Source organism: Triturus cristatus, chromosome 11, assembly GCF_964204655.1.
Source record: "Triturus cristatus chromosome 11, aTriCri1.1, whole genome shotgun sequence".
Classification (NCBI taxonomy): domain Eukaryota; kingdom Metazoa; phylum Chordata; class Amphibia; order Caudata; family Salamandridae; genus Triturus; species Triturus cristatus.
Genome location: NC_140594.1, coordinates 691949679 through 691976790, shown reverse-complemented (window position 1 = coordinate 691976790; position 27112 = coordinate 691949679).

The following is a 27112-nucleotide window of genomic DNA, read 5'->3' as shown; positions in this document are numbered from 1 at the left end:
CTCCGGGTCTCGAAGCGTTCGTCCGTCTTCCTCCATCCGGGTCTTGAACTCCCCCTTATTGGCTCCCGGATCCATTTCTTCCGACAACGCTCCATGATCCCACCTTAAAGGGGCGGGGCCAGTCTCCTCTCTGACTGGATCCTTAAAGGGCCAGCCATGCGAGGCGCAAGAAGCCTCAAACCCAGGCAGACACACCTCTGATTCTGGCAGCTGGAGGGGAAAGAAAGGGGCGGTTCCATCAGGCAGACAGGTACAGTCGGGGTCCATGAGAGGATCCTGACCCACTGTCATTCTCCTAATGAGGACTAAAGTTGGCAAAATGGAAAAAAAAAGGCTTTTGGTAACCTAACTGAATGGTACTACTTTCTTTAAGAGGATGGATAATAAGAGAAATAATCAGGCACCGATCAAAAGTAGGGGGGTGGGAGGGGGATTGAGGAAGCATGAGGTAGAGGGGAGGATGAGAGAGGGGGAGGATGCGGGGGAAGGGGCTAAACATTTTTTTTAACTTACCTTTTTGCCTCATCCTTGACCGTCTCTCCTCCGTAGTCCTCGTTCAGTCAGCCTAAGGAAGCGCTCCCAGTCAGCCAATCACAAAACTGCCTTAGCAGAGTTGTGATTCGTCTGAGCATTGTTTTTCAGTGCTCAGATGCCGCCTGGAGGCCTGGGCATGTTCTCTACATAGGCTGCCATGCCGTCTGCATAGAGAACATTCAAAGTGCGCATGACTGTTTTGGGCGGTCGGAGAGGGCCGTCCCAGCAGTCATTGAGCACTTTAGGTGGGTGCAACCACTCCTCGCTTGCATCGACCCACTCACACAAAGCTGTGGGCAGAAGTAGGTGAAAATAAAATGATAATGACGCAAGTTATTATCCTTTTTTTCCCCTCTGTCTTTCACTGCAAAAAGCAGTGGGGCAACGCTCCTCCGTCTTAGTGGAGGAGCCACCACTGGAAATAATTCCCATACGGCAAAATATTCCTCTATTCCAGTGCACCCTTCTGTTTAAAGATACCATCTTCCTAGGGCACAATCTAAAAGAAATTAAATCTGCTAGCCTCAACACAATATAAACTCGATCATACATGAACTTGGTATTTCTTGTTGATAGTACTTGGAACTAGCAAGAGTCGAACAGCAGGTTGCTGCCATTGTAGTTCTAATGAAATTTAAAATTCCATGCACATTCTATGCCCTTGTACTCTGTACACATTTCTCAGAAGAGAAATCTGAAACTCACTTTTAAGAGAGTAAAAAGGAATTTTCACTTGAAGGTCATTGAATATGTGTGTCGACCAGTCGTAATGCCCAATATTTAGTGTCACAATAATTTGATTGAGGTTCTATGTAGGAGCACTGCTGCTCTAAATACCTAAAGTGAGCGCCCTTTGTTTCACATTTGCTATGCTATATCTTCTTAGATCTCTATGTCAAGATCGGGAATTTCCATTGTTTTTTCAGGTGTATTAATAATATTATGCAACCAATAATGACTGTAATTCGATATTCGAAAAGTTGACTTTTAGGGGTTACAATGGTGTCTTTTTGTGTGTGGATGATCATGGTGAAAAGCAAAACAAAAAGATGATTTATTGCTTTAATAAGTAAATATGTTGACAGAAATCACAAGGAGGACTAGGCCACGGAAGTAATGAAGGTTTAAATACAAATGTTATTGGCAAATGTGAGATAAATAGTTCACAGTTGTTAATGCAATTGTGAAACAGCAAGCTTGATCATCTTTCATAAAATTCACTGAGTGCATCAGTAACTATCTCATCAAACAAAGGGCTGACAAGTTAGTTTCAGTCTGTGCAGAGAAAATACTTTTTAGGACTTCTTCAGGTCAGTAGAATATTCCTATTTTGCAATCATTGGGATTGCACTGAGAGTGGTAATGATTGAATTTCATATGTTTCTGCTTAAGAGAGAATTTTGAGGAGTTGTGCTGCCATCACAGCATCACTTTTTTTTACACTAATACACAAGGAATAAATAGTTTTATTGAGGACTGGTCAAGCAAGATCCTTCATGTTCCAAAGGATTGTGCAGTGGCCTAAAATCAATGTCTGTATTATACTCATTTATGATAATTATAGATGTGAAGAGCAGACCAAAAGGTCTGATATATGAGGAAGGGTTTTCTGAAACATTAGAGTAAAGCCAAGAAGAACTACATGTTCCATGGTCCCACTGAACACACACAAGACTTGTTGAATTTGGGGCCAGCTTGAAAGCAGAGAGTATTACTTCTTCGTGGTCCATTGTGTCCATGCTTGGCAATCGTGATTCATAGTTGCTGCACCTGAGACGTGTTGTTGATTTTGTCATCTGTAGTCCTGTGAAGCTAACAAAACACATCTTGAAACCAGAGAAATCTTTTGCAAGGAATATATTTGCACTCGTTATTTTACAGAGTTATCCATTGGGAATACAACTCTAGGGGCCTTATGTATGTAAATTACATTTACCGATTCTTAAATACCGAATTATACCGATTCGGTATTTATGAATCGGTAAATGTAATGTAGGTAAAAAAATACCGATTCGGTAAGTGTCGGTATTTTAGAATCGGTATTTACCGATTCGGTAATGGTAACCTGTATCTCATTGATTCCTATGGGCCAGGAGGCCCATAGGAATCAATGGGAAGCCAGTTACCATTACCGAATCGGTAAATACCGAATCGGTAATGGGGGGAGCTCAATCAAGAGTGGCAGGGTGTCACATTGACACCCTGTTGCACCCCTGATTCCTGCATGTGTGCACATGTGGCACACATACATGCCCTGAGGGCATGTGTGTTTGCCACATTGCACACATCTAAGGGCCAAATAATGCCTTAACTGAGACATTCGTCATTTACCACCAACTTTCAGTTGGTGGTAAATAACGAATCCCCACACCCACCACACACTCCCCCTACATCTCATTTCTGTATTCGGTATTTACCGAATCGGTAAATTACCGAATACAGAAATGATCCCCCTACATATCAAAAGCCTAAATACCGGTCGGTAACGGTATATTTACCGAAAATCGGCCATTACCGACCGGTATTGGGCTACCTACATGAGGCCCTAGAGCACTTGATTGTTTCACAAGAGTCATCTTTAGGATTGTGAGCTCTCTTGCATGGTCACAACGAATTGCCTGTATGGGTTATGAACTATTTGCAAACTTCAAAGGAAATGTTTAACCCCAGACTATGGCACACTGACATATATAACTGGGCTAAAAACCATATATAGAATATCAAATAATGTTTTTCATGTTACAGTTTTCCACTCGTTACCTTAAAGGCATACTATGCACAAAATGCTACAACCCTATATTGAAAGTAGCTCCTCTTTGCAAGAGCATTTGTTATAATCCAGATTGCTACTCAGTTACTATATGGACATTTCATTGTGTTTCACCTCAGTAGAAAGACTGAGTGTCAAATTATGATAGAAAGTGGAAGGAGGTACATCTTAGACAATACTTCAAGTTAAATCTAATGTGTATAAACTATAGTTATTCTGATGTGCTCCTTTGTCTTCTATATACCTATAGTCCTCTTGTGCAGAATAAACCCAGCTGTGCGACTAGCCATGTGACAATATCCACTGTGCCTCTTTCTATTTTTTTATTCAATTTTTCTTCCCCAGGAGACTGTGTAATGCTATGTAATTCCATGATAGAGTGGGGATGTCAGTGATTTATTAAATAAGTGTTTTGAAGCTCCAGCTATACAATGATAACCAAATTCTTGTGGGCGTCAGCAGTGCAAGTGCCTCACACACAGATTTGTATGAAAGTGACATCATCAGTGAAAGTTCTCCTGTCTCAAACAAAAGATGCACCATGGCCTGCAGCAAGCCAGCTAGTGCCCCCTGTAGAAAAGGTACAGCATGCCCTGCAGCAGGGCAAGCTTACCTTGCACATGAAACAGGTACACATAGGTTTCAGCAATGAAATTTGCCAGTGTCTCATAGAACAGATAAAGCAAAGCCTCAACCAACCATGGATCCTTCCTCACAGATGGTGCTCCACACTGAAAGCCTCCATTATCCTTAGAAAATGTGCAGTTTGGGCTTTAGCAGTGCAAGCAACACTATCTTGCATAACAAGCACACCATGGAACCAGCAATGTAAGCTACCCAAAGCACAGGTGATGATAGCAGCAGTGAACATTTCCCTATATTTATACATGCACCAGGGCATCACATAAAGCAGCAGGACATGCTTTCTCACTAACAAGCAAACTTTTCCTTTCACTGCCTTTGGGAGTCCATCTTCTGCTGTGTGTTCCCTCCCTCCTTACCACTATAAAGCGTCTCCACAGGCTACCACTCGTCTTCTGTGTCACTGTACCGGCATCAGTGGTGCAGTATTGGAGGACTGGCTGAGTGACAACCAAGGAACCTCCTCTGGCCTGACTGCAGGGAGTGGGCAGGCCACATGCGCAAGGACACAGTCCTTCTCTGGCACAAGGGAAGGAGGACACATGATCAGAAGAGACACCCGTAGAGAGTCAGAAGGGATGGACTGAGTGAGGCGAAAGAGAGGAGTACAACAGGACAATGGAGGTGAGCCATGTAAAAGGGGGCAATATATCTAGGCAAGGTGACAAGAGTGGGAATGTATCTCCAGTAGATTACATGCAATCTGCAGAGTGCTGATGTCTGTGCAACACTAGGGACACTGGCAACCTCATATCCAGCCACAGCGCTTGCTGCATTTGCATATTACGTGATCGTCAAGCAGGTTGGTTAATTAACCTATCCCATAGCAAGGATCAGTGTGCATTGTAATGAATGAATGTTTTACCTTCCATGCAATGCACTCACGCCTCTGACAGTGCAAGGTTGTGTAAGCACCAGCTAGTTCCTGCTTACACGTAACATTCTTGAAAGATAAATTGCAATTGTTACGGCTGCAGTACCCTTAGAAGTGTAGTTTCTGGATAACAATGATCTTAGTCTTTTGTGAGTGTGTGCTGTATTAGCATGTCCCTACGTAAACATCTCCTTAAAATTCCCTAAATCCCTCCCATTTGTGGTAAGTATTCCATGGTTACCTGCCATTTCCGTTAACCCCACCGATAATTAATACAATAACATATACCAATTCACAACAAACATATATACTGCTATGAAACTTTAGTAGAGGTGAGATCTCCAGCTGTAGGTTTGTGAATAGCATTTTGTATTGACTAGTAGTACTACTTTACATACTACAAAATGAAGTTTGTGAATATGCCCCCCAGTAGACAGGTGAGGTCAGCTCCAGTTGCACAACAGTCTTCCAAGTACTCTGCAGAACACTCACTTCCCAGAACAACAAATGGGTCAAAGTGTCCCACTTTTATAAAGTAAATGCACACAAGAGATGCATATCCACTGTATGTTCCTTCAGAAGCAGTTTGAGATGTTTCTCTTTCCAAGTGTCTTTTTCAGGCTGCTCTCCAGACATAGCCTTTGTGAAAAGTGATGCTGCTCTCAGCAGGGTAGCCGCCATACTAAAGCACCTAAATCAGCAACACCAACATGTATGAGCTTTCTGTACTTAGCTGTCATCAATCAAACTAACATAGTGTTTAAGGAAAGGCAAAAGGCTGGCCCTTACCAAACAACAGAGCCTGCAGTCCCACCCTTCGCTGCCGCCATCTATTCAATGGCAGTGATTGTGGAAGACAAATCAGTTCATTGCTCAGCAGAATTACAAAAAAAAATCTTGGCTCTGTTCCCCACACCTCGATGTCTAGATCTCCTATCCCCATCTTACAGAATGTCAGCAATGCGCCTCCACCATCTGGGGAAGCAATCTTACCTCTATCTTGTGCAAAAGATCAGGACACAGGCATTTAAAGTGAATTCCTCAGACCTCCATTACTCTGGTTCAATCGAGCACACTTTTCATGTACCACATTGGCTACACACAAACATGCACAGTAAACACTTGGCATGTTAGCACTAGGGTCTGGGTAAGCGCAAAGAAACGGACCGCTACACAAGTGGGCCAGTAAGCCTCCATTCCAATAACGTAGATCAAAAGATTTTGGTCACAAATATTGATTCACAAAACACAGTACACCGCCACAACCAGTTTATGGACTAAAACTGTAGATCCACTGTCTGTACAATGACAACACTCTTGGTGCACCCCTGTATGTCAAAGGGTAGATACAAGACCTCACTCATGTTAAGGGAAGGCCTAGGCCTCTGCGCACATGAGAGCCTAGGGCAAAATCAAAATATAGGGAACCAAATAGACTCATTCTGGCACTCAAGGCAAGGGAGCATGACCGTCCACAGTGCAGGGGACAGCACTTCACTTTGCAATCACTGATTAAGAAAATTCACATTCAGGCAAACAAAAACTTCCTCAGCCTTCTTAAGTTGTTCAGTTTAATGTGCTAATAGTTACCTCATCCAGTCTGGTTTTATTTTCTTTCCACTCTAATACTTGTTTTGTTTTTCTATATTATGAGTGCAGAACCATTGGTACAATGCAAAGGAAACGATGACTGCTGAGCTGCTCATGTCTGAGCTTGGATAACTTAGAACAGTAAATTTTCAATTCCACATCACTGATAGGAGGTCTGTCATCTCCTTCACTGTGGCTGTCATTGCTCCCAAATTTCCAAATCTGTGCGTTACACCTGAAAATAGAAACATCATTCTGTAGCTTGAAGACTAGGTGAGGCAGCAGTCACTAAAGTTCTCTCCTCGGGAACGATGCAATGCATGCTGGTCCTGAAAAGAGAAATCAGTCAACTCTCCATATTTGCAGGGGGAAAACGCCCCATCTGAACGGGCAATTGGTTTTCATTGTGCTCGAGCAAACTCCCACTGGGGGGAGTGCGTTTTTATTAAACAAGAACGTTTAACAATCGGGCAGGTGCTCTGTAAGCTTTAGAGATCTCTGACAAGGAGGCGGCCATGTCTAAACTGGGCGAGCAGTCCACCAGCAGAGCAGAGACCCTAGTCCCGGCCTACACGGACCTGGCTGGTCGACAGGCCTCCCGTCATGTATAGATGATACCCTTCAGTGAGGAAGGAGTGGTTTCATCTCGTGCACTTTCATGTTCACGTTTAGCAACACCGCAAGTGGGGCCTCTATGAATAATATTTAAAGGGCAATAACCTATATAGCTAAAGCTCCAACATAGCTGTCCCTAATGTACAGATTATTTTTCAGCATGGGTGCTATCACTCTCTTTTTCCAGTTTCTGCAATGTTTTATTAATTGCTCGGTACTATTCATGAGATTTATCCTGCAGAATTTTCCGCTATTCTCTGTATCTATAGAAACAGGTTGAACTATGACTGCCCACTGCAGGGCGGAGGTGACAGTAGCAGAGGCACAAATCTTGACAGTCTGTACCACATTACTCGTCATACAGGCTCAGGCAGAAATCCTGAGACCCGGGCATGTGCTTGGTGCAGAGTTCCGCCTGGGTCACCCCAGGCAAAGGGAGATGCTCAGGATCTCAGTTAATTTACTCTGACCCACCATCAGCACCTACTTGCCCTGATCTAGAGCTGCCCCGGAAGCCTGGTATGCAAGCGAACCAGGTCAGAAACAAGTGTGACTACAAGACTGGTCACAGCTAGTGGCGGCTACTGCAAATAAAAATGTTGGGGCGCAAAGGCATGCGACTCACCTTAGCTTTCCACGAGAAAGAAGGAAAAGGAAGGACTTCCTGCCTGTGGAATGCATCTCCAACCAATCCTAGAGCTACTTTCATGCTGTGAAAGCAACTCCAGGATCGGTGGGAGCAGGCTAACCGACCCCTCATTTTGGGGCTGGGGGCCTGTGCCAGCAATCCGCAGGCTGTCTCACAGCCTTTGATTTGCAGTGTCTACATTGCGCATGTCGGACTGGCCATAGCAAGACAGCTGGCCAATCCAATATGCGCACTGTAGACCAGTGCTACCATCTGAATTTGCAGGATTCAACCCCGCCCCAACCCTCGCACTTTATGTAGAGCAAGCCGGTGCTGTGGCAAATGAATAAAAAGTCATTGACATGCCATTTCATTTATTTGTGTTTGCCTGCTGCAGTAGCAGCAGTCGGGGCAACGTTCCCCCACTCCCAAGGAGGAGCCGTCCTTGGTCACAGCACTACCAAACCTCAGACAATCTGAATCAAGAGAGTCTATGGTTGGAATCGGACATAAAGGTGCCGATTAGGATCCTGGAAAAAAAATTCCCGTACGACTCGTATCCGGTCTTTTTACCGTACAAATCGTACAAGTGCCGTACAAACTGCCAAGTACGATTCGCATGGGAAAAAGTCCATACGAATCGCATTGGGAATAATTCCCCACACGTCCTCGGGTCGGAAAATGTGTCCGACACGTCCCCGGACGATTTACCGTACAAATGTGAAAAGTGAAGTCCGACCACGCAAGTACGATCCATCCCGTGCGTCCGATGTTACAACCGGATGGAAAAAACACCGTCCGCACCAAACTCCTATAGCAACCATGGAGACATGTGCCCACATACGCCCCCAACACCCCCCCAGCCCCCGTATGTACGCGCCCAACCCCCACCCATGCATGTACACCCCCGTACGTACGGACCGTACACCCATCCGTGTATATACACCCGTGTACGTACGGCCCGTATCCCCACCCACGTATGTATGGAGCGTACCCCCACCCCAACAGTGTATGTACGGCCCATACCCTCACCCGCGTATGTATGGAGCGTACCCCCACCCCAACAGTGTATGTACGGCCCGTACCCTCACCCGCGTATGTATGGAGCGTACCCCAACCCCAACAGTGTATGTACGGACCGTACTCCCACCCGCGTATGTATGGAGCGTACCCCCACCCCAACCGTGTATGTACGGACCGTACCCCCACCCGTGTATGAATGGACCGTACCCACACCCGCGTATGTATGGAGCATACCCCCACCCCAACAGTGTATGTACGGACTGTACCCCCACCCGTGTATGAATGGACCGTACCCACACCCGCGTATGTATGGAGCGTACCCCCACCCCAACCGTGTATGTACGGACCGTACCCACACCCGCGTATGTATGGAGCGTACCCCCACCCCAACAGTGTATGTACGGACCGTACCCCCACCCGCGTATGTATGGAGCATACCCCCACCCCAACAGTGTATGTACGGACCGTACCCCCACCCACGTATGTATGGAGCGTACCCCCACCCAAACCGTGTATATACGGACCGTACCCACACCCGCGTATGTATGGAGCGTACCCCCACCCCAACAGTGTATGTACGGACCGTACCCCCACCCGTGTATGAATGGACCGTACCCACACCCGCGTATGTATGGAGCGTACCCCCACCCCAACAGTGTATGTACGGACCGTACCCCCACCCGTGTATGAATGGACCGTACCCACACCCGCGTATGTATGGAGCGTACCCCCACCCCAACCGTGTATGTACGGACCGTACCCACACCCACGTATGTATGGAGAGTACCCCCACCCCAACAGTGTATGTACGAACCGTACCCCCACCCGCGTATATATCGAGCGTACCCCCACCCTAACAGTGTATGTACGGACCGTACCCCCACCCGTGTATGTATGGAGCGTACCCCCACCCCAACCGTGTATGTACGGACCGCACCCACACCCGCGTATGTATGGAGCGTACCCCCACCCCAACAGTGTATGTACGGACCGCACCTCCACCCGCGTATGTATGGAGTGTACCCCCACCCCAACAGTGTATGTACGGACCATACCCCCACCCGTGTATGAATGGACCGTACCCACACCCGCGTATGTATGGAGGGTACCCCCACCCCAACCGTGTATGCATGGACCGTACCCCCACCCGCGTATGTATGGAGCGTACCCCCACCCCAACCGTGTATGTACGGACCGTAACCCCACCCGTGTATGTACGGAGCGAACACACACCCCACCAGTCTAAGTACGGAGCGCACCCCAGGCCCCAACACCAGCACCCTCACCCAACATTGCGCATGTACGAGTCGTACCAAGCCAGAGACAAGGACAGCACTGTACAACAAAATGGCCGATGTACGCACCGTACAGATGCTAAAAACACATGTACACAACCAGGACAAAGCAAAACAACACAAGAAGACTCCATTCGAATCGCACAAAGCCAGAAAACATGTCCAACAAGCACAAATACAACCTATTCACTGACCTGCAACTGCCAAACTCCCAAACAGAGGCCCAAAACACAACCACTCCTTATAACACACCCACCCAAAGTTCAAACACAGCCACACCCACCAATGGACCAATACAAAGGCCCAACACACACAAACCATGATCCTTTGCAACAGACCCACTGCTGCCAGACCACACAGAGAAACAACTGTGCCATACTACAACCTCCACTACACCTTACACCTGCACACCTTCACACAACCACCTTCACAAACACCCCCTCATAACATTCCCACACCTGCACAACCACACCCACAACCATCCACACCCACACCCCTCACAACCATCCACACCCACACCCCCCACAACCATCCACACCCACACCCCTCACCATGCCCACTAACAAGAATCCAAAGTTCACTAGCCAAGAGTTGGAGGTCCTTGTCGACGAAATCCTCAGAGTCGAGCCACACCTCTTTGGAACATTGGTCAGACAGACCAGCATTTCCGAAAAAACAGCCATGTGGCAGACGATTGTCGATGCTGTGAATGCTGTTGCGTCCACCAGAAGGACCAGGCATGAATGCCAAGCCAGGTGGTACGATCTGCGGAGGACGGTCTGCCGCAAAATGACCGACGACCACAACCAGGCCAAAATCACTGGAGGAGGGCCGGCCCGCAGACGCGTACAATACCATCCCTGGGAGGAGAAGGTGATGGCCATACTGCCGGTGGTGGCAGTGGAGGGAGTAGAATGACTCCGAGAGCCTGGTGAGTACACAAACAACTTACCTCACATGGGGGAACGTCATCCACAACCAAACTCACAATCATGCACGCAACCACCCCAAAGCTATCGCATGACTCAACCACACTCCATAAACACGCACATGCCACAATCGCCACCATGCCCCATGCACCCAGCTGGACAATGCCAAGTCACAGGCCACAGAAAACACCAACACAAGACACGGTAACCCGGATGGCGGGAGTGTGGGCCTCAAAAATCACAGTGCAACTCAGAAGCAGACAACAATGCCCTCTGCCCATATGGCCTAGGTCACAGCCAGACAAACAGTGTGTCCCCACACAGGAAAGACTTGCCTGCAAATGGCGGACGCCTTGCATGAAGACATGGGGGTGAAGGCACTTTTTGCACATGACAGCAGCCAATAAACAGCCAACACTGTGAAAGAGTGGCAGCACACACCACCACAGCAGCAGCACAGACACAGACACTACACCCAATGGGTGCCTGGAGATCAGAAACAAACTCACATGAACAAGCCAAGGGCCATTCAAAGATCTGCAAAAAGTGTGTGCCTAGGAAGCTGGGCTGAGGTGACAGAGGGTGACACAAAGAGGGAGGGAGAGGGAGAGAGAGAGGGAGGGAGACACAGGGAGACGGACAGAGGGAGGAGGCTGACACATGGAGGGAGGGAGAGGGGGACAGAGAGGGAGTGAGAAAGGGATACACAGGGAGACCAATTCAGCCTTGGGTGGTGTGGGAATGTCTGCTCGTCAGCAGGTGGACTGCGTGCATGTAGACAAGGGTGGCCAGTGCCTGAATCCCCCTCTCTTCTCCATGGCAAAACACTGGGCCATGTCTCAACCTGTGAACGAGCACAACGCCAGCTACCTGCATTATATAAGTGTGTGGAACAACTCCATGTGCCCACGTACAGTGCAACACGGAAGGCGCCAATGCATGGCTCGCCACACCTGCTCACTCCACTGCTGACTGCAGTCACAATTGACGCAGCAAGTAAGACTGTGTCACACATAGGTAAAGTCTCAAAAGCTGTGGCCAAGGGACATACCCATGCACAAGTGCACTGTGAGTGGAATGCAAGACATATCCAAATACCCAGAGGAAATGTGGCAACTTTGAAACGAAAGAAACATGGATGTTGCATGGAACAAAAATAACATTGTCTCTCTCACACACAGGTCAACGTCGTGGATCACCCCCCAACACTGGGGGGGAAGACTCACAGGACCTGGCTCTGCGGGATGACGATCCCACCGGCAGCGACGACTCTCACCACTCTGTGGACGACCCCGACCAACCTGGCCCCTCTGGTGTCCAACCACCTGCAGCACCTGCGTCAGGTACAACTGGGCCAACCACCACCCCACTCCTGCCACATCCCAGGAGACACCCAGGATCCCTGCCCCACCACCACAACGCAGCCAGGCTGACCAGGAGGAACACGGTGTACCGGGCACCCAGGAGGAGGCAGGCGACAACGCAAATGCCACCCCTCAGGGGTCCCGGAGACCCGATGTGCCCACAAGGGCAGGCCAGGTGCAAGTGGGCAGGGGTGGTGGGAGTGGAGGACGGCGGAGGCGTGAGCCTGACCAGTTGGCTGCAGAACCGGTATATTCCCATGTAAGAAACATCCTGGACACATACCGGCAGGACACCACGGGCATGAGCCAGGGTGTGTCCACCTTCAACGAGATGAAGGGGACCCTCGAGGATATCAAGACCCAGCAGGCCCAGCAACATGCGGAGCAACATGCCTGTCAACGGCGACACCAAGATCGGATGGAGGACAGACAGGCTGAGCTCATGACGGTGCTCACGGGAATTAACCGTTCACTCCGTCGGATAGCTGACAACATGGGCAACCCTCCCTGTGCCACCAGGCGAAGAACATCACCACCCACAGGGAGGGATCAGGAGGAGGAGGATACATCCGACGGAGCATCCCAAACATCGTCACGGCCTGCTTCTGAGGGTTCCCGCAGGAGGGCGGGTCGTCCACGGAAAAGACCGTGAGGGTCGGCGCAACAGCACCATCTACCAGGACACCTGGCCTGGCACCTGGCCCACTGGCCCAACAGCAGCACATCAGCAAATGACATTCTCTGCCACATGGACTTGCTGGTCACTGTCTGACCAATGTTGACAAAGACTGTGGCATGGACTCTGATGATTTCCAATGGCAAGGACACCAACTCCCCGAGTGAACTTTGGATTCCACACACCCGGAAAGCCCCTCTTGTCATACCCCCCCCCCCCCAACACGTACCCCAACACAAATAAAAACTTACACGATCAAGAGATGATGCCTACATTTTGCATTATTACCTTACATGTGTCTTGTAAAGTCTAACCATGCCTGAGTTCTCATATGACTTCAACCATCCATACTCTGGGGCCTGAGTCTGGCACAGGACACACATGGGTCACAATGTATTAGGCAAGACAGACATGGAGCACCATACACACCCGTGATGGGCCCAACCAGCTGAGGGGGTGGCCACACAACCGTGCCGACAGACATATTGAGTACAGCAACAGTCGTGCGCAGAGGTCAGGGATCATGTGGAGTGTCCTGGGGGGCACCCAGGTATGTGTAGGCGGTGGCAGAACCACGTCCTGCAAGCTTGAGTCAGGTAGATGCAGAGAATGGTGGCCTGGCCAACGTTGGATGTATGGGGATGGCACATGTCACAATACCCACACAGTCATGGACATCATGCACAATACAGAGTCTAATCCCAGACAAACAGCTTACATCTTGCTACTCTACACATAGACACATAGCCACTATCACTGAAAACCATGCCAGACATGCCGTATGCACCGTGGCAACACACCAGCATTGACTGAGAAGAGGCACCTTGGAGGCATAGGGACACCTTTATTAGTCATGTATTCCGGAATGCAGAGGCAACTCGGAGTACACATACACAGGTCATGTGGAGTAACATGTGGGTCCAACACTGGCACCCCCCTTCTGCACCACAAATGCTTGATATCCATGGAACTGGCACACAAGTGTCGGGTAACAGCTAAACACCCCCTACTGCTCACGGAGAGGCTGCCATACACCATTGATCCTCTGATGTGGAAGTCCCGCACCATGTCAAGCCAATGCAAACCGTATTTGTCCGAGGGCAGTGTTACACACATTGATGCCATCATCACAATCCACTATCCCATTACAGATGACTGTCAACAAGTCTGACCATCTATTCAGGTGTATCCAGCTACATGTCATGTGTCCCATGGTGATGCGACATGTCTGCAGAGGAACCAAACATCGACAGGGGCAGTGTGCACACATCGTAAACAACTGCCACACCCAATACACCCCTGATGCATCCCTTACCCTAAGGAGACTTCCAAACTTGTCTGTGCGTGTAACGCTGAGTCAGCACACGATGACGTGTCCATGAGGAATAGCAGTGCCACAACAATGCAACCAGCAGACGGCATGCGCAAGTACCTGGGGATGTGAGACACACAAGAAGTCAGCCACAAAAAGCACATCCACTTGCATGTGCATGTACTCAACACATGTAAGGATGACAACATGCTAGGTCACAATTATAACTGTGGATATACACTCATCACTGGCACCATCACTCGAGTGACACATCCACACACACCTCTGACTCACGTGGCATACATGCAGATGGACACACACATCGCAACACATGCCACACGGGGACCAATGCGTGCACACTCAGACACTGGTACTCACCACTAAGCAAAGAAGTCGCGTATGAGCCGACTCCGGATGTCCTCTTGCGGAACCCCATCCTCCACATCACTAGCCCCATTGCCAAGCCCTTCGTCCTCCACGGGTGGATGGTCCTGATCATCTTGATCCAGGATGAGTGGCACAGCTTTCTCAACTGCCATGTTGTGCAGCATGCAGCAGACCATGAAGATTTTGCAGACCTTCGCCAGGGCATATGGGAGGGCGCCGCCGGTCTTGTGTAGGCACCTGAATCGGCTCTTCAGGAGGCCAAATGTCCTCTCTATCACTCGCCTTGTCCGGCCATGGGCGGTGTTGTAGCAGAGCTGGGCCGGCGTGCTGGGGTTGCGGAGAGGTGTGATCAGCCATGGCATGTTGGGATAGCCAGCGTCCCCTACATGGAAACCACATGGACATAAGTAGGACAGGAGAAGCGGTCGGGCTGGAAGTCTACGCAAAATACAGGACAGACAGAGTGTACCCACCAACAACACATGCTCGTTCGTTGCGCAGCTGCGTCATCATTTCAGGCACCCTGCTACGCCTCATGATGTAGGCATCGTGTGCTGATCCTGGAAAACGAGCACAGACATGTGAAATCACCATGTTGGACAGACACACCACAAGAGCATTGATGGAGTGGTAGTGCTTGCGATTCCTGTACGCTACCTCCTGTGCCTGTGGTGGTACCAAAGCCACATGTGTCCCATCTATGGACCCAATGACATGGGGCATCCCTCCCAGGGCATAGAATCCATGCTTGACACCAGTCAACTGTTCAGGAGTTGGGAAATGGATGAACTCATCCAGGTGAAGCAACATGGCCTCTAAAAAATCATGCAGCACACAGCTGAACATGCTCTGGGATATGCCACCAACATGAGCTATGGTATATTGAAAGGTACCCGTGGCAAGAAAATGTAGGGCTGCCATTACCTTCAGCTTGGGTGTCAGTGCCATAGGATACCTGTGCAGCGGTTGCAGGTGTGGTGCCAGCCTTGCCGTCAACTCCTCAATCAACGGTTGGGGGAAGCGGTAGCAGCGTATACAGTCATTCTCCCACATGTCAGCCAAGTCCGGAATTGGTCGGGGAAGAGGCGGCGCTCTGCAGTAATTTGGAAGTGACAAGGAAGAGTGAGTGCACTACAACAACAATTTATATGTACTGAGCACATGTTAATCTGTCAATACACATATGCTACATACGGAGTCAGGTATGTGCTACATGCCCTGGACACGTATGGCTGCCAGTTGACACTCCTACCAAGACCCAGCTACACACGGAGATTGTGAACCTCCACATCCCATGGCATGGGACTAGCTGTGTCCCAGTGTAAGTGAACAGCCAGACGCAATACAGGAGTGACATACATCAACATATCAGCAGAAGTAGGATGTTGATTGCAGAGACAGGTAGCGGAACACTAGAGCCACAGGTCACATGACATTACACTAGGACAGCCCACACACCTTGCCATGAAGGTGTACATGTCATGACTGACCACACATACATTGAGAGGATGCAGACAGGTCCTTGTTACGCTACTCTGTGTCCCATGCATACATACACACCTTACATCCGATACCACATGTGGCCTGGTGTGCGTAACAGTGTGCCATGGCCATCTACACACAGACACATGTTGGTTGCAGCAACTGCAGATGCATTTGAGGGAACACCAACATCAAGCTAATGGGAACACACCACACATACATGACATAGTCACATCGTGCACCGTGGGTAGTCACATGTCTGGTGTGGTAACCCCTGTAGCGGGCATCAGGGGACACTTGCGTGTGTTGTTGACTGTGCCATGCCAGTTACGCTCATCTCAAGTGTGCTGTACGACATGCACACATGTCAAAGGAGTGAAGGGCATGTCTGGCACATAGTGCACCGTCACATATAACATCTGTACACATCTCATCATACATCTATTGCCTTCACAACTCAGGAGTAATGTGCCACATCACAGCCTTTCACACCTGTGCCCCACACATGTAGTACTGCACAGACAATGCCTTGATGTCCATCCATGGACAAGTATGTCAGCTCTATTCCTTTCTGTGTGCTGCCTGTCACCACTGTTATGTGTGTAAGGCACCATACATTCGCTCTGAGGGCGTGTGTACGTTCCCTATCACTATGGGAGTGCTGCCGTAGGCCTACCCATAGTGATAGTGAGCGTACATGCGTGTGTACGGTCCGTATCACTATGGGTACGCATACGCGAGCACTCCCATAGTGATAGTGAGCGTACAGGCGTGTGTACGGTCTGTATCCCTATGGGTACGCATACGCGAGCACTCCCATAGTGATAGTGAGCGTACACGCGTGTGTACGGTCCGTATCACTATGGGTACGCATACGCGAGCACACCCATAGTGATAGTGAGCGTACAGGCGTGTGTACGGTCCGTATCACTATGGGTACGCATACGCGAGCACACCCATAGTGATAGTGAGCGTACAGGCGTGTGTACGGTCCGTATCACTATGGGTACACATACGAGAGCACTCCCATAGTGATAGTGAGCGTACAGGCGTGTGTACGGTCCGTATCACTATGGGTACGCATACGCGAGCACTCCCATAGTGATAGTGAGCGTACACGCGTGTGTACGGTCCGTATCACTATGGGTACGCATACGCGAGCACACCCATAGTGATAGTGAGCGTACACGCGTGTGTACGGTCCGTATCACTATGGGTACGCATACGCGAGCACACCCATAGTGATAGTGAGCGTACACGCGTGTGTACGGTCCGTATCACTATGGGTTTACTCGCGTATGCGTACCCATAGTGATACGGACCGTACACACACCTGTACGGGCCATTGCTATGCATTTGGGGTGCCCTAGGGCCCCGGAACGCACCGTACCTGTGTGTGAATCTCTAAATTACATAGGGGACACATGAGGGACAAGTATAAAGCCTTACATGCATGCTGGTTATCATGGAGACCAAGTTTAAAGTTTGATTTTTTTTCATCAACTGCCCAGCAAAAGTCGGTTTGAATGAATCTACTTTGTTGCAAAGTGGTTGTGGAGTTTACATCATGCTCAAGAAAAAAAAAAGAGCAAAGCCACTGACTGTGCTAGGTTTAAAGGGATTGGAGGAAACATAGGATGCAAATGTGAGTGACCAATCACTCTGTACTCCTGTGCATGAAACAGGCCAGCAAGGCAGATATAAGGCAGCCAGGTCCCATGAGAGAGCACTTGCCTGCACATCTTTTGATTCTACAACACTGCTGCTGCTCGTGATTCCCTGGAACCATGTCAAGGTCTGTGGAGAGGGCCCAGCCTTTAACCCTGGAGGAGAATCTGGCATTGCTGGATGTGATCCTCCCACAGTACCCCATGCTGTTTGGGCGACCAGGGTTTCAGGTGAGTGCAGAGTCCACTAGCACAGACTGTGTCTCTTTTTTGTGACTGGGACTTCTGGCATTGTGTCCAGGTGTGACACACATGCATTGTACTGTAGAGGGGGTCCAAGGGGGGGGAATGCCTGATGTCTCCCAGCCAGAGCATGCTGTGGTGCATGTCTGCCGTCCTCACTTGCATTGTGTTTACTGTGACAATCACTGCATGGTGCATGCCACATTCTGCCTGTCTAATCCTCCTGGGAATGTTGCTTCTACAGTCCTCATGTGATTATGTGGTCAGCCCAGTGTGACAGGTGACTGTACCCACAGATGTGTGTTAGTTCAGTGTACCTGTGCTGAGAGTGTCCACATGATGTGTTCGTACCCTGGACATCGGTGTGTGTGTAAGTCCCCTGTCATGTGGGTGGGTGCATATGTGGAGTGTAGCACCCAAGCTGCATGAGGGATGGATATACCCTGCCCATCTGATGCGAGCAGGGAGCAGTGCTGTGTGTCTGACGTGCAGAGCCAGCCCCACACCTGTGAGCCCCCCAGTCTAGTGGCACATGTGCAGAGTGAGGTTTGTAGCTGCATTTGGCAATGGCAGGTGAATGTCCTGTGCCTGTGTGTGTCTGTGTACTCTGCTGAGGTAGCGTCAGTGGCCTGTGGCATGTGACTGCTTTGAGGTGCTGCACATAATCCTGGTGTACCTTCTGATGCACAGTGTGAGTCTGGATCATTTATTGTGTCATACCCCTCATGCCACTTGTGTACTTTCAGTGGCACGTGGTGCATTTGCCATTACACAGAGAAAAATGTCCCTATGACAAAGGTGCAATGCTTTGGCTGCATACTATGCCTTGTTGAAACCAGCAAAATTGTTCCAATGTGTGTTTCTGTGACATGTGGCAGGTGTATTGATGTAGTCTCACTTTTTCAACCCCACAGGTAGGCGCCGCTGCCAAGGAGCAGATCTGGAGGGACGCCGTCAGTGCCGTGAGGAGCATGGAGGGTCGCAAGCCGCGCCTGGCCCAGGTAAGAAAACGCTGGCAGGATATCCGGTGCTGGACGCGGAGGATCGCACGGGTCATGCTGGGGGACTCACCTGTGAGCCAAAAGAACCATGGGCGCCGCCGTCTGACCCACATCCACAAGCGTGTGCTGGCGGTGGTCTTTCCAGACATGGACAGGAGCTTACGGGAGAAGCAGCAGCAGGAAGGGGGTAGGTACATGTGTGTTTGTTGTGTGTCACCAGCATTTTTAAGTGCGCAGTTGCATGGATACACTGCCAGTGTTTAAATGTGCGGTGCAGGTCCTGTCACCCACAGTATAGCGGTGCTGTCCTTCCTCCCATCCCCTCCTTGCCATGTGTTCCCTGGTCTGTGTTTAGTCACTCTTTCACAAGGTCATCTGGGCTGGCAGTTTATCCACGTGACCAATGCTTGCAGCATCATGTGTGGGGGTGGTGTGTAACAGGTTTTGGGACCTTGCCTGTGCCCTGTCCAGTTCAGTACTTGTGGGGTCCATGTCAATTGGCACTGATGCTGAGTCCAGACATAGGAGTATGTCTCTGAAGTGTAATGCCTTACAGCAAGCATGTCCTATGTTGTGGCCTGTGACATGATGTGCATGAGTGTGCGATACGCAGAGTGCAGGGATGGTGGCCTGTGTTGCAGTCATTACAATTCAGGACCATGGAATATTGTGGCCACTACTGTCCCCTGGGGCATATTTTGCTAGGTATCATGTGTGTCATCACAATATGTGGACACTCTCAGTGTCTACAGCATAGGATGTGCTCTGTGCCATTGTCCCCTGGCACCATGTATATTTACGTAACGTGTTCTACAAGTGTCCACTGTACAGCCTGACCTAATTTTCCTCGTTCATACTCACGGTGGCCAGTGCCTGTGTGTCTTGTTACAATTACTGATGATGGCCATTTGTAAATGAGATCGTTGTACAGGCGCACATGGGGTATTTTGGGTCCAATATGGGTTTCTGGCAGCCCATGTGTATTTCTCCCAGACTAAGAGATGCAAGTGCTTCCTGTGTCTCATCAAATTGTCTCATGTAGGGGGTGGTTGGTGCGGGCAAGGCCTACATGTCGACACCTGAAATCTCATTGCTCGGTCTGGCCAGTGTGTGATGTTTGTCTGGACATACACTCAAGGTGCAGTGTCCCATTCATGTTGGGCATGTCTTTAAGTATTACCTTTGCAGCATGTGCCTCAAGTTCATGGAGATGGTCCCTGCTCATCCCTAGTTATGGCAACGCTGTGTGGTGCAGATTCAGTGCTGGATTGGCCCCAGAGCCTGGCTCCTCTGTCCAAATCCATATCATGTCATTTGCAAATGTGTCATGCTCTCCATAGTTTCTCAGTGGCATGGTGGGTGAACCAACTGTGTGTTGCAGGGCCTATATATGTACCTTGTATTGTAGATGTTACTCATCTTTCATTTCAGGCTATGCACTGTAACCTATGTAGATTTGACTCATGTGACATATGTATACAGGTGTCTGATTAATTCCTGTTTATTCACCTTGCCCACAGCATCGTCGGGGGACACGGATGGAGACACCGGCACAGACCGTACGGAGGGACCGGGCACCAGTGCCAGCAGTGACACCTTAGCTGGCACATCGAGTGGAACTGAGGCCGAGGGGAGTGAGCCGGAGGACCTGTCCACTGCCACCACAGGTTATGAAACTGACGGGTCCGAGGCTGAGCACTCCGAGGGGGCGGAGGCTGCTCCAACAGCTGACAGCAGCACAACATCTCTCCCCGCCCCCTCCATTGCCATCACCGGCCTCCCACTTGCTCGTGTCCCTTCCTGGCGTGCTAGGTCACCACGTGTCTCCTTCCTGCCAGGCACCGCACCCCCTGCCCCTGTATCCACTGCTGCCGCCAATGCCGAGTCTGTGGACATCCTGCGGCAGTTGCAGGTTTGTCAGGCTGCGATGCTTAATGTCCTCCATGGCCACAGCCAAGTGCTCACCAACATGGAGGCATACTTGGAGGGCATTTCAGCATCACAGGCTGACCAACGCAACTTGCTGCGGTCTATTGACTCGACACTGTCTGCAGCAGTGGGTCTCCTGCAGCACTTCGTCCCACCCCCTACCCATGCCCCATCCACACTTCCCACTCCCATGCCTGTCCCACGTACACCCAGACGTCAGCATGCACACACCCCACCAGACACAGGCACCACACCAGCAGGGAAGGCAAAGCGCACACCTCCTGGCACGCACACACAGGGTGAAGTAGGCACACCCACTGGGTCGGGGGGGAAACGGAAGACACACAGTCAGAGTGGGAGTCCACATTCCTCACGACCACCACCCTCCAAATCCACTCCCCTCAGCTCTCCTGGCCAAGAGTCGGACACAGGGTCAGTCCTGCCCAGTCTGTCCATCAGCCCCAGTGTGGCCCCATCCCGCAAGCGGTGGAGGCAGGGGAGTTGAGTCCCCCCCTGTCCACACCCCCCCCGTAGCGCTGCGACCCATCCCTGTGACCCCCCCCCTCCTTGGGGCCTGTGGTTCCTTCGGGTGCAGGGGAGACGCTGAGCGACCTGGCAGTAGTGTGCAGCGCCGTGCTCGAATCCACCTTTGGCGCTGCCCCACCCCCTGTGTTGGAGTCATCCGTCCCTGCACCCACAACACCTCCCCTTGCCCCTCCTGTCCCTGCGGTGCCTGGTCCTTCCCCCCAACATGATGCCCCCCCCTGTGGAAGACAAAGGAGTCTGACTGTGCAGGCAAGCTAGGGGACACACGTACCACTGTGTCCCCCATCCGGATTGGAGTCATGAACTGCCCTATGGGCCTTGTATATATTGACATTTCTGATGATTATTACTTACATCCTGCTGAATAAAGCAATTAGTTTTTTCCTTGAAACACTACTGTTTATCTGGTATTGCTGTTGGTGGACCAGCTCCATGATTTTGGGTGGTGATAAGGTGTTGGGTGTGTGGGAAATGTAGTCTTGTGCTGGTCATAGGGTGGACCCTGGTATTTGTGTGCCATCACAAGCTGTTGGCTACATTACTTTGTTCATGTAAGCAGTTACTGCATGGTGACATCGCCCCAAGGTGTGTTCCTTCCTCTGTGTAACCTGATATCTTCCCTGCAGGGTGTTTCCACTATGTGGTGCTGAGCTGTGTCTACATCAGCTGGGGGTGTGACGGACTCCTTCAACTTTGCACATGCATGCTGAGCGATGTCTCCACCTGCATCATTCGTGGCATCCCTGGTGGTCACTGTACTTGTGTTTGTAGACTGTTGACAAGACTTCATGTGGACATGTTCTCTTTTAGGCGCTATGCATGTGTGTACTCCCAGCCTCGCACACATGTGGTACATGTACTGCAGGGTCTTTGTGCACCTGACTGTCAATTGTGGGTATTGTATCTGTGGGTACTCCACCCTTTGCGTTCCATGGGCACTGCTGGGAGGACTCTGCACCCACCCCTCCTGTGTCTGGGCACTGCTGGGAGGACTCTACACCCACCCCTCCTGCGTCTGGGCACTGCTGGGAGGACTCTACACCCACCCCTCCTGTGTCTGGGCACTGCTGGGAGTATTAGGCCCCCACCCCTCCTGTGTCTGGGCACTGCTGGGAGGACTCTACACCCACCCCTCCTGTGTCTGGGCACTGCTGGGAGGACTCTACACCCACCCCTCCTGCGTCTGGGCACTGCTGGGAGGACTCTACACCCACCCCTCCTGCGTAGGGGCACTGCTGGGAGGACTCTACACCCACCCCTCCTGTGTCTGGGCACTGCTGGGAGTGATAGGCCCCCACCCCTCCTGTGTCTGGGCACTGCTGGGAGGACTCTACACCCACCCCTCCTGCGTCTGGGCACTGCTGGGAGGACTCTACACCCACCCCTCCTGCGTCTGGGCACTGCTGGGAGGACTCTACACCCACCCCTCCTGTGTCTGGGCACTGCTGGGAGTGATAGGCCCCCACCCCTCCTGTGTCTGGGCACTGCTGGGAGGACTCTACACCCACCCCTCCTGCATCTGGGCACTGCTGGGAGGACTCTACACCCACCCCTCCTGCGTCTGGGCAATGCTGGGAGGACTCTACACCCACCCCTCCTGTGTCTGGGCACTGCTGGGAGTGATAGGCACCCACCCCTCCTGCGTCTGGCCATGTACGCTCCATACATACACTGTTGGGGTGGGGGTACGCTCCATACATACGCGGGTGGGGGTACGGTCCGTACATACACGGGTGGAGGTACGCTCCATATGTACACTGTTGGGGTGGGGGTACGCTCCATACATACGCGGGTGTGTTTGTACGGTCCATTCATACACGGGTGGGGGTACGGTCCGTACATACACTGTTGGGGTGGGGGTACGCTCCATTTATACACTGTTGGGGTGGGGGTACGCTCCATACATACGCGGGTGGGGGTACGGTCCATACATACACTGTTGGGGTGGGGGTGCGCTCCATACATACGCGGGTGTGGGTACGGTCCATTCATACACGGGTGGGGGTACGGTCCATACATACATACACTGTTGGGGTGGGGGTACGCTCCATACATACGCGGGTGGGGGTATGGTCCATACATACACTGTTGGGGTGGGGGTACGCTCCATACATACGCGGGTGGGGGTACGGTCCGTACGTACCCGTGCCCACGCTGTGGAGTGCTTGTGCGGCCCGTACCCAGGCCTTTGGCACATGGGTACGGGCCGTACCGCCATTGTTGGGGTGACGTGGGTGTGGGCGTGGTACGACTCGTACCCACGCTCTTAAGGTGTGGGTACGGTACGTACCTGTATTGTTGTGTTGCCGGTTCGCGTCGTCGCCCACTTCTGTTGTGGCGGACGCTGGCGTTGCTGGACACGCCCCCACCCCCTCGAAGTGACCAGGGACTGGAGGTCAGGTATGTCCAGGGCATGTGTGCTGTGTGACTTGGGTGGGGGTTTTGTGTCCAGCCCCTGCCCCCCCCCTTTGCCCCTGGGTGTTGTTCTGACCTTCTGCGGCGTCTGCGTCGGTACCTGTAGAGGAGGTCGACTGCTATGAGGGCCGGGATGACACGTAGGTTCGGGTCCATGTCTGTCCGTCGCATACAGGTGCTCCTTGTGAGCGTCGTCCTGATTTCCCGGCAGTTTTTGGCTGCCTGAAAATATTCTCTGCGCGGGATGACGTCGGTGCGAATCGTACTTCCTGGTTCGTGGAACGCAGGCTGCATGCGTCCCGACGTCACGTCGGCGCTTTTCTGGATGTCATTTGTATGTTTATTTTCCTCGGTTGGTGTTTTGTACGATTCGTACGGAAATAGTGTTTCCGTGCGAATCGTACTTGCATGTTTGTAAAGTTTTGCAACCGGGTACGAGTCGGACGGAGAATACGCTCCGACCGACGGTTCGTACCCGGTTTCTCCAGGATCCTAATCGGCACCTAAATAGGTTTGGCCATCAAAATTTAAGTAGCCCCCATTAGCGAACTAGTTAATTTAAAAAGTTGCCAACATTTGGAAATCAGGCCAGTTTCGAACCTATAAAGACATGCTGTATGGGTATTTTGCAAGGTACAGGAGACTGCATGCATTTGTGCTCACTGCAGGTATGTTTGTAGTAATATCAGAGAAATGAACAGTAAAAACAAAAATGGCCACCAGACCATAAAACAACCCCACAAACAGGGGTGGCTCCTCCGCTAAGGGGTGGAAGAGTGTCACCCCATTGCTTTCAAAGCAGTAAAAAAGAAAAGCATAATTTCATTATTATCATTTCATTTTTGGTAGCTGAGGGGCTCGGTTAGGCAGGGCTGGGGTCACAGGGGGAGGGGTGGTGGGCACACTTTAAATGTGCGCAACTGTTTGGCCAGCATTCTTGGGCCGGCCAAACAGTTCTTACACAGCCTGGTGAAGAACATGCCTAGGCTCCCATTCCCCGTCTGAGCGCCGAACCACAGCGCTCAGACCAAACACATTGCAGCGTTGTGGTTGGCTTAGGGGAGGGAGCCCGTGTGTGCTTCCAGTTCCTGCTTCCTTTCTGGGACGTCGGTAGAGAAGCAGAGGAGAGACGCGGCCGGCCAAATAGGTAACTGTTTTTTGTTCCCCCACACCCCCCGTTCCCTGCCAGCTACAACTGCCGACAAACAGCTGAAACCCGGCCCACACACTGATTGTTCAGACTGGCCCAGTCCTTAAGGAACTGTGTGGTTGCCCTAGGGGACAGTTCGACACTGAAAGAGATCCCCTTAGCCCACGCAGTGCAGCACAAACAGCAGGCTAACGCACTGCACTGTAGTCTGCGGGTGAGACAAAAGCACCCGACCGAGCCCCCAGTAGTAGCAAATACCCGAAGGACTGTGACACAAGCTGGATGTACACAGCCTCCACCTTCCACAGCGCCTTGGTGGCAGTGGTGGCTGGTATTAAGGGGCGTAGGGGGCGTTGCCCTACCTACCAGCATCAAGAAAACCAAAGGGAGAGAGAATGAATCACTTCTTTTAAAACTGCTCTGTGGTGTTCAATAAACACCATGGGGCAGTTTTAAAAGAAGCCTCACTGCTTAGTGCTCCCCCGTGAAACAAAAAAAAGATTTTACATAGTTTCAGTGAAACTATGTAAAATCTTTTTCTTGTGCTTGTCTCGTAGTCTTCCTGCGCAAGAGCGCATGTGCAAAGCTGGGCGAGGACTATTCCTCGCCCTCGAGACAAGCGAGGAGGCTGGTGACATCAGCCTTGTGGGAGTGGCTGAATAAAGCGGCAGGGCATGGCTTTCAAATGGCGCGAAGGAGTTGGCCCAGGGCGCGGTCAGTGGAGCGCCATTCAGGATAATGGTAATGGGCAGGGCTGGCGCACAGTGCAGGGGAGTGGCTAGCTATGCAACTTTGGCAGCTCCTATTTCCGGGACACAGTTGCTGGAAAAAGAAAGGCGCCTGCAGCCGTGGTGGTTTGAAACGAGCGCGAAGCAGGTTGGTTTACTTCGAAGTTACCGAGCAGAATTGGGGCATGGGGGGCGGCCATTAATTATATAGTATGGAGTCTTCCTGCTTGATTTTGCGTCCCGTGAGAGATTGCGAACATTCCTTTCGGTGTTCCTCTGCTGAATACCTAGGTAGGGAAAGCTCTCCTGGGTTCTCGTGGGGCCTGGCCTTTGGTTAAAACTTGTTTATTTTTGGACTTCATAATTGTGCTCCTGCTAATCTGTGCCAGTATAAGCAGACGACGGGCGAGACTCCTTGGTTTCACTTTCAGCTCATTCGCTCCCAGTTTTTACAATGTGCCCCCTGTTTAATTGCCACATCGTAATATCAGACAAACGTATATTTGGGGGAAAACAGACATGCATGTTTTTTTTTAATTCCTCACAGTTCTGCCGCATAAAGTGGGGAGTCGCCTTCTTGCTTTTTTCCAGAGGAGTATTTTGAATAAAAGATGCGCGTCTTTTACTTCTCACAATTCTGCTGTATGAAGTGGAAAGTAGTCTTACGCCCCAGTCGAGTTTTGAAAAAACACCGTACTTTGCACGTGCAAGATAGGTGCGAGCCACTCTTTCCTCTCAGTACTTCCAATGTAGCCGTGTGAAGCTTGCAAGAAAGGCAAAGATTGGTGATCTTTAATCTTTATAGGGTTTAAACTCTTATATTCCCTCAGCCTTTTAGGCAGTCTTTTAGGAAGATATGTTGAAACGGTGCTTGTTAGAGTGTCACTGTTGACATCATCATGCAGGGTCTGTGAAAACGGACATTGTGTTAAACTGGCACTGAACACTGCAGAATCGGTTTTGATATTTACAGTATATTCATCATTTTTGCACCTATGATGTTGGCGTGTTTTGTTGAAACCAGGGATGTGGGGTGATTGGGCATTGCAAGTGGGAGGATGAATGGGGCATGCTGGGACATGTAGTATTAATGGGAAGGTAGTGGGAAAGATCAGGGTCAAGTGGCACAAGTTACGCAGCTCTGCTTTAACATACACACGTGTGGATAATTGGAGGGTGTTTTAAAACTGAGCGTGCTCGAGTTAGTAGTTGCCACTGTCAGCAGTGCGGTTTGTCTTGAAGAAAGATTAATACAAGAAGATGGGATTAAATACGTTACCAGCGCTGCCAAGAGTTTGAATTCGTTTTATTG